Source organism: Nomascus leucogenys, chromosome 3 (assembly GCF_006542625.1).
Source record: "Nomascus leucogenys isolate Asia chromosome 3, Asia_NLE_v1, whole genome shotgun sequence".
NCBI classification, from domain to species: Eukaryota; Metazoa; Chordata; class Mammalia; order Primates; family Hylobatidae; genus Nomascus; species Nomascus leucogenys.
The window spans coordinates 87,361,169-87,373,134 of record NC_044383.1 but is presented as its reverse complement, the minus strand read 5'-3'; the positions used below and the strand labels follow the sequence as shown (position 1 = coordinate 87,373,134).

The following is an 11,966-nucleotide window of genomic DNA, read 5'->3' as shown; positions in this document are numbered from 1 at the left end:
CTCAAAAAAAAAAAAAAAAAAAGAATACTCATAACTAGTTTCCATATTCTGGAAAAGCCAAGCAGAAAGACAGACAAACATGCTCCAGATTTTGTTCAGAGGAGTATACTTTACTCAATTATTAAAGGCCGTAAATAGTTCAAAATAAATTTCCTTGACTTTGAAAAACAAAACAAGGATCAGCAATATTCCAAGCAAAAGTCAAAAAGATTGCTTCAGTTTTCTATGAGTTCAGTCCATTTAGTTAACTCTTGTGTTGCTTGGTATCAGTGAACATTTTGGCTTTTCATGAGTCCTGTGCATTTTTCCTTTATTCCAATGTCACATTTCCAAAGTTATCAGAAACCTGTATTGGAGAGCACCTGTCAGAGTACAATAGCTTCTTATAAACCATCTTTTGAAAGGGATTGAAACAAGACAATTGTCTGTGAATAACAAAATGTCCATAGAAGTTTCATTATCTCTGTGTTTTAAAATAACATAGCTACCTTAATTATGATTGATAGCATATACTTTAGACATTAGAACTTTAGAAATGTCATACAATTTTGGAAGATATATTAGTATTATCCACCAAAATATAACCTAAAGAAGATTGAACACCATTCTGGCAATCCCATGCAGCTAAATATGTCAAATAATCCTGTTTACCTCTCTTTTAAATACTCCAGGGGCCCTCTGTAGCATCCAAAAGCCAGGCATCAGCAAAGACAATTTTGAAACTGAAGTTTGGTTTTGGGAAGCCTTTTAAATATGAAGAGGTTTAAAATACTTGATGTTATGAATCAAAACTCCAGATTACCATAAGTTATTCATTTTACCAAAATGACTCAGAAATGTAAAAAAGTAAAAACCTTTTATAACTCTTCATAAATTTTGCTAAAGAGCAGATTAGTGCCTTAAGAGTACCTTGTTGTGCTTTTATTTCAATGCTCAATTTACAGAAAAACCATATAACACCCTTTTGAATTTAGGCAATATGTTCACACATGGAATTTTTGCAAGATTAATTTTTACAATCCTTCCACCACTTGTTTGAACTTTAGCTTTATCTTATCTGATTTAAAACAATTCTTTAACCCTAGGCAAGAATTTACATTTCCATGCCTTTTTATAATCTTTTACTAAAAAAAGTTACTATTCTTACACACCAAACATGTAAATCTATTTCTAGTAGTTTCATGTTTTAATGTTATAATGGTATAATGGTAACACCCAGCAATTTTTAACTTTAATATAAAACCTAGCAAGTAGCTTTAATTATGTGGTAGGTGCAGCCAAGGTTTGATTCCTTCCAGCATACTTAAGGGCATAGTCAATTTTATATGTCCCTGGGCCTTACCAATTGTGGAGCAGGCAATTCAAAGAGTTCTTAAAACCCAAAAAGCAGTTATAACTTTAAAACATTTAGCAAACCTAGTATCAGACCTGCATAATTTAGTTCACTTACATTTTGACGACATCTGGGATTTTACCAATAATCTTTTTTTTTTTTTTTTTTTTTGAGATGGAGTTTAGCTCTTGTTGCCCAGTCTGGGGTGCAATGGTGTGATCTTGGCTCACTGCAACCTCTTCCTCCCGGGTGCAAGTGATTGTCCTGCCCCAGTCTCCCAAGTAGTTGGGATTACAGGCATGCACCACCACACCCAGCTAATTTTGTATTTTTTTTAGTAGATATGGGGTTTCACCATGTTGGTCATGCTGGTCTTGAACTCCTGACCTCAAGTGATCCACCTGCCTCGGCCTCCCAAAATGTTGGGATTACAGGCGTGAGCCACCGCACCTGGCCCCTATAATCTTTAAGGCTGTTTTTATTTCTCAAAGATTAAAGTCACATGAATTAAAAAGTATCACAGCTTTTATCTTCCCTTTGAAAAATATTTGATGCAAGCACTCATCTTCCTTTAGGCCAATTAATTTGAGCTATTTTTATAGACATCACAAACACAACACATACATAAAACTACACAGACAGGCAGAAGAAAACCCAGTTGCCATAAGATCTTTTGCTTGCCAGTCTCCTACTTGGATTATTGGCCTCCTGGTGGAGTCCTTTAAGAGACAGGGCCAGGAAAACACATAGCCTCTAAGGCCTAATAAACAGGCATAATTGGGGGCAAAAACAGATTTTGAGAGGAATCTCTATCCACTTTTAATTCCTGGGGTTCCATTAGGAAAACAGAGGTCTCTCCTTTCTCATGCATGCATTGAAAGTGGCAAGGCAAAATGGAGAAAAAGAATTCCATTCACTGAGAATAAAACTTTTTCCACTGGGAGGCCGAGGCAGGTGGATCACAAGGTCAGGAGTTCAAGACCAGCCTGGCCAAGATGGTGAAACCCCGTCTCTACTAAAAATACAAAAATTAGCTGGGCGCAGTGGCAGGTGCCTGTAATTCCAGCTACTTGGGAGGCTGAGGCAGGAGAATTACTTGAACCTGGGAGGCAAAGGTTACAGTGAGCCGAGATTGTGCCACTGTACTTCACCCTGGGCAACAGAGTGAGACTCCGTCTCAAAACAAAACAAAACAAAACAAAAAAACACTTTTTCCAGCCAAACAAGATCCTAGAAGAGAAAAACATTAAGATCTTTTAAATATACCTATAATTTGGATATCCACTTTTAATTAAGCTGAATGCTCTTTAAGAAAATCCTTTTAACACCCTGATTACCTGACTTTAGCTGTGCCAAGCAGCCAATATTTCTGGCTTTCAAACTTTACTGAAAGCTCAGGGAAAGGAAAATCCAAGGTGGTTCATGTAGAGGAAGAGAATCAATAAATGACAAAGGTCGCACAGATATCAAAGCAGAAAGGAGTCATTTCTTAAGCCAGGATTGAATCTTGGCTGTGCAGACGCTAAACAAAGCATTGCCACGGGGTTACACATCATGCCCTCAAGGACCTAAAACAAGAGGGAGGCCTGTAGCAAAGTTTGTTGCTGATCATTCAGAAAGTCATGCAAAGCACACCGGATTGGCTATCGCTTAAGACCAATCTCACAAATCCTTTTTCATAACTAAAACTTTACAGAGAATATAAACAGTGATCACTGGGGTCCTGGCCTGGTTAAAATGTTTTCCAAAAAGAAAAAAAAAAAAAAACCTCTCACATAAAAATTAACTGCTGACTACATAGAGAAAAGGAAACAAAAGTTAAAGTGCAGGGTTGGAAAGATGCCTGGGGGAAGAACTTCATATTCTTTTGCAAATTGGTTCCTTTCCCCTGGGCATGGACCCAGCGGGAGTCTGGCCAGCCAGCTGTGCAGGGCCCAAGCCCCCAAGGCGGCCCTGGGGCCTGGGTAGTGGCTGTGGTTCATTCCTGCCATGCAGCTGGACACTGCACACACTTGGCAGTCAGGGCCATGCACCCCACCCAGCTGGGAGAGAAGGCAGGTGGGGAGCCACTGCTTGCCCAACCATCCCGCAGGCATGCTTGTGGCTGTTGTGGTGGGTGTGGACCACCTCCCATATTGTAAGAGAAAAGAAAAGAAAAAAGAAAAGAGAAGAGAAGAGAAGAGAAAAGAAAAGAAAAGAAAAGAAAAGAAAAGAAAAGAAAAGAAAAGAAAAGAAAAAAGATAGGTGCTGTTACTGTCCTCAAAAAAAGAAGAAAAATGTCATAGGAACAAAATACTCCGAAATGAAAGTGAGAGGTTTTCGGTCCACATTTCACTCACCCTTCTTCATGTCCCAAGTTCTGGGTGCCAAAACTGTTGAGAAAAAAAACCAAGTTATTGCCATGTGACCAGGTAAAATTAGGCATGCAGACACTTTGCAGGGTGAGGGGGAATAGAATTTACTGGGCAAAAAGGAAAAAAATACTTTGCAAAGCAAGAGGGGTTCCTGTTAACAGGCCTCACAGATTGAATCCCAGGTCACCACACAGGAACTGATGAGCCCAGGCTCCTGCCCCCTGCAAATGGCGTGAATTTCCTGAGACTCCACCCCATCATCCCCATGCCCAGGCCAGTGGGAGCTTCTCTCGGGACCCTCTCTTATCGTCCTCCTGCATCTATCAGTTGTATGAAGTGGTGTATAGCACTGTTCACTTAAGGTTTCTATACTGTGGAACACTTCAATGTTTAAAAAAGCTATAGCTCAATTTTTAAAAGTTCTTGGTCAAACAATAAAGGAAACACTATTATAAAAAGAAAATTATTTAACAAATACTTACTTATGTCTACTATGTGTCAGGCACTCTGCTGGTACTTGTGGATACAACCTAAAGCAAAAACACAGAAATAAAACTGGCTTATACACTGAATCAGCCACTTTTATCCTTTAAACTATCACCAGCAACAAATTAGAATTTTAAAATTCAGTATCTTTATACTCCAGAATGAATCCTACAAATGCACCTTTTAAGAGTTTACATATGAAAGGTTTTATAAATAAATTCTACCTATACTTATATGATCAATTCAAGTTTCAGTTTTCCACAAAGGCTTTTAATCTCCTGCAGCCAACAGGGGCCTATCTTTAATTTAGACTCCTTTTGTATTCATAAAAGAAGTACCACACAACTCAGCACCTAATTGTTCTTGAAAAGTCTTGTGAATGTTAAATTTGTCTCCTACCCAAACTGTAAGTTCTTGTAAATTCCTTGAGAATAGAGATCATATCATATTTTTCTTTGGAATGTTTCACAATGCTTAGCAAAGTGTGGATGATGAGATATATGCTTAATTAGTTGTGGGCAGAGTGAATGAAAATTTCACTTAATCATAAAAATGCTTAAGAATAGTTTAAGTTTCAGGAAAAATTAATTTTTAAAATAATTAATATCCAGCATTTTATTTAGCCATCTTCTACTAGTTCAATTTTCATATGCTTGAAAGAGATAAAAGTTATTATTGACATTCCATTCCATTCTGTTCCCTGAGGTTCAGTTCTGATAAGAACTGAAGAGAGGCTACCCTTATCTGCTTAATACCAGTATGTTTGCTTTCACTGAGGAAAAACTTTATGGGTGAAACATTTATCTCTAAGTATCTCTTTATCTCTTACAGTAATAGAACCCATGCTTTTTAACTAAGTATATAGTTGCTTAAAATGAGGACTGTATGTTCTAGCTTTCCTTGCAACTGGATGTCACCATGTGACTTAAGTCTGGTAAATAAAATGTGACTGTAAGTGATAGGTGTACTTTTTTTTTAATCAATTAGCTAAAAATTTAATTTACATACATGTTGGCCTGGATTAAAAACAAAAAAGTTAGTTTCCATAAATAGCAGACTTTAGTGCTGTATGACCCAATGACTAAAAATAAAACCAGGAAGTTTTTACTAAAAGCTCAAGGATAAAAATGAACACTGGCTGGCTATTGAACTCCACATCCGACAATAATTACTGACAGTTTAAAAATGATATCCAAAATATAACCTCAAGAGGACTAGGTTTATTTGTCCGACAGAGCAGCTCAAAATGGTGAAGCATCATTTGTTTGGATTATGATGGGTTATTCTCAAAGTTTATTTATTTAGAAGGGGAAAGTGATGATAGAAAAATACTTGAAATAATTTGCCAATGAAGTCACAGATTCTAACAACAATCCACATCTTAGATTTTTAAGTGTGTAGTTTCATAGTTTAAACAAATTCTGTCAAAGAGCTAGTGAATATACTTTATCACTTTAACTTTCCAAGAAAACCAAATAAAAATCACAACTGAATGATTTACTTCTATGCTTTTATCTGATTGTATACATATGATGTACTACACATCCGAGTACAAGAGGCAGTTATCTTCTCTGAGAGGTGCAAGAGTTGTTCCTTCATGAATGCCCTCTAATAGTGAAACCAGCAATTTTTATATATGCATTCATGTGCATATATATGTACTTCAAGAAGCAAAGCGTCATCTCTTTGTCCATTGTTAACTTAATGGTAAGAATGGGGGCCACCAGGCATCGGTGGAGTACCAGAAGGTCCTGAAGGCACTTGGAAAGGATTACTGGGAGTAGGATAGAGTCCTGGTGTGGGATATGATCCTGTAGGGGCAGGATATGGTGCTGGTGGTCCCCAGGCTCCTAGTGGAACGGTGCCCCATGGAACAGGTGGTGCTGCCCCAGAGGCTTGGGGAGGAGGAGGAACGGGATATGGCCCTGGAGATGGATATGGCATATTAGGGGTAGGATACTGCCCTCCCATTCCTGGCACCCAAGGTCCAGAAGACATGGATCCCCAGGGACCTAAAGGACCAGCTGCAGCTGGATCTGTGGGTGCACCATATGGTCTGGGTAGCTCTGGAAAGCGCATATTTGGTGTAGAATATGGCCCTATAGGGCCAGGGCCTGGCACAGTTGGGGCTGGATAAGGACCACCAGGTGGGCGGCATGATGGTCCAGAAGGAGTAAAGGGTGCTGGGGGTTCTGGAGGTGGTCCGGTGGGAGGCACGGAGAGATATATTCCTGTTGGTACTGGTCCAAAAGGCACAGTGGAGGGTGTTACACTTGATGGGAGTCCAGATGGCACCGAAGGTGGAGCACTCGGATTATTCCAATGGTTGGAGCCTGGTCAGCTTTGAGGAGGTTGGCCAGGTTTTGTATTGCTCACAGAAGAGGTTTTGGCAGGGGAGTGTTCAGGTAGTGCATCTGCCAACGAAAATTCATCAGACATTTTCCCGGCAATATCCAAGACTGCAGTAGGGTCTAGAAGCAGCGATGGGTCCAAGGGACTGGGCCCTGAAGAAGCGGGCGCAGCCTGAGTGACCGCAGCGAGAGCAGCGGCGGCAACAGCACCAGCAGCGCGCGGCTCCTCAATAGGTGCACTTTCAACTCATGTTCCCAAATATATGTCCTTTTCTTCTCCTCTTCCTTTAGACTGCTGCTTGAAATATATATGATCATGACTGTGAGCCATTTTGAACTATTAGATGAAAACAACACTCTAGAAATGGCAAAGTGACAAGAAAGAAAGTACTCTCGTCCCGGGTTGACTAAATTGAGAAAGCAACCACACGATTTCAGGAGTACCCATCACTAGAGTATTATATGAGAAGAAAACTCCATTAAGTTGCTGGTTTGGGGTCTCATTAAATACTGTCTTACTAATATCCTAACTTATCTCTTGGAGGAATAATAGAAAGACAACAGTTGGCAAGGAATGATTCTTCCCTTTTCACACAATGCTTTAAGGATAAATATATTTCAGCCCCAAACTTTGGTGGATTATTTGCTTGTATAAGAAAGTCAAATCTAGTTTCAGATATTAAAGGCTAGATAAAAATCATTATTTTGAAGCTAATTACTTCCAATTTTCTTTTCTCCAAGTCCCATGCACACACACTAACATATGGTCATAGGCATACCCACATTTATCATAGGGTATCACCTGGCATTTAGGGAACCAATTGGACACCAAGTTAAATTAGCCAGTGACAACTGTGACTTGTAGTTTTTATTTCATATGTTTATATTGACTGAGAATGATGTTGCTTTTTACAACCTATGACTGCATTCTTGAAATTGGATTTTTTCTAAATTTTATAATATTTTATAAAAATGTAATATCTCACTACCTTATTGGAAGTAGTTTAAAATATTTTTGCAATGAACAATTCATAATTTCAAGGACACCAAAAGAAACATGGCTTTCATATTGCATATTCACTTCAAAATTTGTATAGCTATACATTCCTCAACACATTAAATATTCCCTGTATATTCAAACATCCTCTACTTCTTCCCTCCTGTGTCCCAGGAAAACTTCTCTCTACCAAGGTTAAGAATAGCTTCATCCACAGACTTGAATGGATTCTTGTCTGCCGTTACTTTATTATTTCCTTACTTGACTCACTTCTTATAGGTTCTTTCCTTCTATTTATATCTGTTTTTTTTTCTATCCTAAAAACAACATGCAGGTAACAGTTTTTTTCTGGACCTTGATATTTCCTCCGTGTATTGCCCTGCTTTTTTCATTCATTTATTACACAAAAACAATTAACAACACTGTTTTCACTTTCTCACTTCTCATTTACTCTCTTACACTTGACATCTAATGCCATTCCTACCATGTTACTAAATTGCTTCAAATCATCAATCACTTAAATTTCCAAAGACATTTACTCAATCTTCACCCTCCCTAACTCTGAAACAGGAATTACCTTGGTGATTGAAGAAAACTTTTAAAATATACTCTTTGTTTACCTTATAACTCTTTAGCCACTTTTTCTTTTTCTCCTTCATTGGCTCTCTTTCTTCCTTTCAGTACTAATTTTCCTGGATATGTACTGTTTTTTACCCTTTCCATGGTAATATTTTTTAAAAATTTCTTTTGAGGAACTACTCTTTCCTCCCTTTTATTCTGGCACTATTTGGTTTACTATATCTTCATTTTTTTGTTTTCCTTTTTTAAAATTTTGATTATTATTATTATTTGAAATTTTTTCTTTTCATAGGTTATTGGGACACAGGTAGTGTTTGGTTACATGGGTAAGTTCTTTACTGGTGATTTGTGAGATTTTGGTGCACCCATCACCTGAGCAGTATACACCGCAGGCAATTAGTAGTCTTTTATTCCTCACCCCCTTCCCACCCTTTCCCCCTGAGTCCCCAAAGTCCACTGTGTCATTCTTATGCCTTTACATCCTAATAGCTTACCTCCCACTTATGAGTTGAGAATATATGATGTTTGGTTTTCCATTCCTGAGTTACTTCACTTAGAATAATAGTCTTCAATCTCATCCAGGTTGCTGTGAATGTCATTAATTCATTCCTTTATATGGCTGAGTAGTATTCCATCGTATATATATACCACAGTTTCATTTTTTTGTTTTTCAAATTTCCTATCTTACCATCTAGTCTACTGAATTCCTTCTTTTTTTCTCTCTCTTTTGTGACCTCACTTCTTGAATCCTCCATGCTCTTCTCCAATGTATACTGCTTGCTCTCTAGACTTGCTGCACAGCCATCTTGCAGAGATTTGTCCTTGCCTTTCTCTAGCATCAGCATAACTTTTTGTCCTTATTTTGTTGGATTGTATGGCCTAGTGACTTTCCAAAAGATCACCCAGGAGAAAAATATTCTAGATCCTTGTGAGTCTGAAAATATCTTTATTTTACTCTCATAGTTAATTGATAATTTGAATGAGTATAGACTTGTAGACTGAAAAACATCTACAGTTATAATTTTGAAAATATTCTGTCATTGTCTTCAGGTATGCAGTGATGTTGATAGCACCAGTCCCTATTCCTTTGTTGATAATATGTCTTATATGTTTAGGAACTTTGGAGATTTCTTCTTCTTCATAATTTTTATTTGTGGCATTACATGATAATGTCTCCAGGCATGAGTCTTTTAAAATCTATTTTTCAATACCCTGAGTCTACTCAAATCTGAAAAGTTATTTTCTTCTCTGCTCTAAAAAAAAAACTTCTAATTTTCTCACTCCCCCTCCCCTTTTTCTTAAAAAATCTTTCTCATATACTGGTTGAGCCTATTGGATTGGCTGTCCATGACATTCTTATGTTTTCTTTCTTATTTTCTCTCTGCTATGTATACTATATTCTTACAAGATTTCTTTGATTTAGTCTCCAGTACTTCTCTTGAGTTTTTAAGTTAACAAATTTTTAATGTCTGGTAGCTCTTTTTCTCTATCATTGCTCATTTTTCAAAGTATCTTATTCATATCTTGTAGACATAATATGTTCTGAATTCCATATTAATTGGGGTGCTTCTTTAAAATCTTTTATTTATGCTTCCTTGCCTTCTTTAGAGTTAGTTTTTCTATGTTTTTCTTTGTATTTTTCTCTCATGATGCTGATTTTCCTTATTTACCTGTTAATTCTTCATTGTTTGTTCATATATATATATATATATATATATATAAAATTGGTAGTTGATGCAGTTTTCTTTTTGTAGGTAAGAGATCTGCCAGTTCTCTCTTTCTCCTATGTAGGAATTGTGAATACGTGGCTGGGTTAGGTAGGACAGGGCCAGGAATGCCAAATATGAAGTTTCACTTTAGATGACTAGGCAATTAGCTTACTCTCAGGATGCTGGCCCTGAATGCTAGAATGAGAATGTTTTTCCTTTGTGTCATCAATATAAAAGTTTTCACTTTTCTGTACTCGTTATTCAATTAATTTGGAGAAGATTTGGGGGGTCAGTTTTGGTCTTTTTGTCTGGTGGCAGATATTAGTATCTTTTGCTTGCTCTCAGTCTATATGGATGAGAAACAGAAATGTGTGTGGTGATAGATTCAATTGTGCCATATTTTATCCCCATTTTCAGCCCTTATTCTCAATTCTGCCCTATCCTGTGTAGCTTCTCCACTATTTTTTAGGCTATGGTTTTGGTCAAATCACTACTATTTGCTTTGTATCCCAACACATTTTTGAAATTTCATTTGCTTTTCTTGACATCATCTACTTTTTTCTACTCATATAAGTGCATGCATACAGGCACACATCATCTTTACTCCTTTACTTATTCTTCATTTTTTCTGTTTCTTCATTTTTATTTCTATAGTGTGTAGAAAAGGATAGTAGGCAAATGATATGCCAAGTTCACCATCTTGAACAGTAATTCAAGAAAAACCCTTTATATATTGTAAGCATGTATTTTGAAACCTGGGTAAAACATATTGCAGGATTCTCCGAAGCTGATTGTCCCTTGGCCCACATGACCACCTCTACAACATTCTTATTCAAAGGGAAATGAAATTACTCTGGGAGAAGCTCACATTTTTTGAGTTGTTTGGTACTTTTAAAAAATCATCTTATTAGTTAAGAAAGAGGAAAGAAATGGTGGTTGAGGAGGCAAACAACAGTGTCTGCCATGGTAGTAATCTAACTTTTTTCTTTTCTAATATCATTTATTTAAAAGAGTGGAATAACATTTTAGAAATGAGTCTTTTATTAATCAGCATTCCCCAAAGGTTAAGCATCAACTTCAGAGCAGGAACTGCACTGGAGTGCAGTAAAGACGGAATTTTAAGACTCAGTGTTGCAGGATGAGGCAGGGGTGAAAAAGGGCAGGGAAGAACTGACTGACAATAGATAAAACAAGAAAGGTCTAGAAGCTGAGGCTATGGCACACTGGTGAGCTAGGCAGACCTAGTGGACACACATACTGAAAGAGGTATCCAGAGACTGATGGGCTGGAAATGGTTCTGAAACTTGGCAGCCCATCCTCACAATCCACGAAGTGACAAGTCTGAGAATGAAAGGCTAACATACTAAGGATAATGAAACATAGAAATGAAAAAAGTCAAAAGCATGAATGATTTTGTTAAGCTGTAAGAAATAGGTTGGAAACACTTCCACATTGAAATTTTCTGTTTTGAAGACAATTTTGAGATAATTTGAGGCACTCTTTGCAGAATGATCATGTTACACACATACATAAGACACACACAAACATATATAATTTTACCTAAATGTGTTCATATTATGTATAGATTGTGTTGCAAGCTCTTTCATACAACTGTACATCTTGGACATATTACCATATCAAGCAATACAGATTCACATTATACTTTTTTAATGCCTCTATATTTAGAGATGTATTACAATTTATGTAAATCAATCCAATATTGAGCCTTTTTTGGTATGATACTTTTTTTTTTTTTAAGACAGTGTTTCACTCTGTTACCCAGGCTAGAGTGCAGGGGTGCGATAAATGTTGCGCAGGCTGGTCTCAAACTCCTGGGCTCAAGCAATTCACCTGCTTCAGCCTCCCAAAGTACTGGGATTACAGCTGTGAGCCACCACACCCAGCCATATGATATATTTTTAAATGCAATGTGGAGTTTTGTTTTGTTTTTCAATTAGAGATAGGGTCTTGCTCTGTTGCCCAGACTGGAGCTGAATGGCATGATCATAGCTCACTGTAGCCTCAAACTCCTGGCCTCAAGAGAGCCTCCAAATTCAGTCTCCTTAGTAACTAGGACTACAGGTATGTGCCATCAAGTCTGACTATTTTTTTCTATTTTTTGTAGAGATGGGGGTCTTCCTATGTTGCCCAGGCTGC

The 11,966-nt window shown here is 37.5% G+C and overlaps 1 pseudogene; it reads right to left on the bottom strand.

The window, feature by feature from the left end:
* Nucleotides 1–5,796: 5,796 nt before the first annotated feature.
* On the bottom strand, nucleotides 5,797–6,684 carry LOC100580345 (annotated as a pseudogene).
* Nucleotides 6,685–11,966: the final 5,282 nt, after the last annotated feature.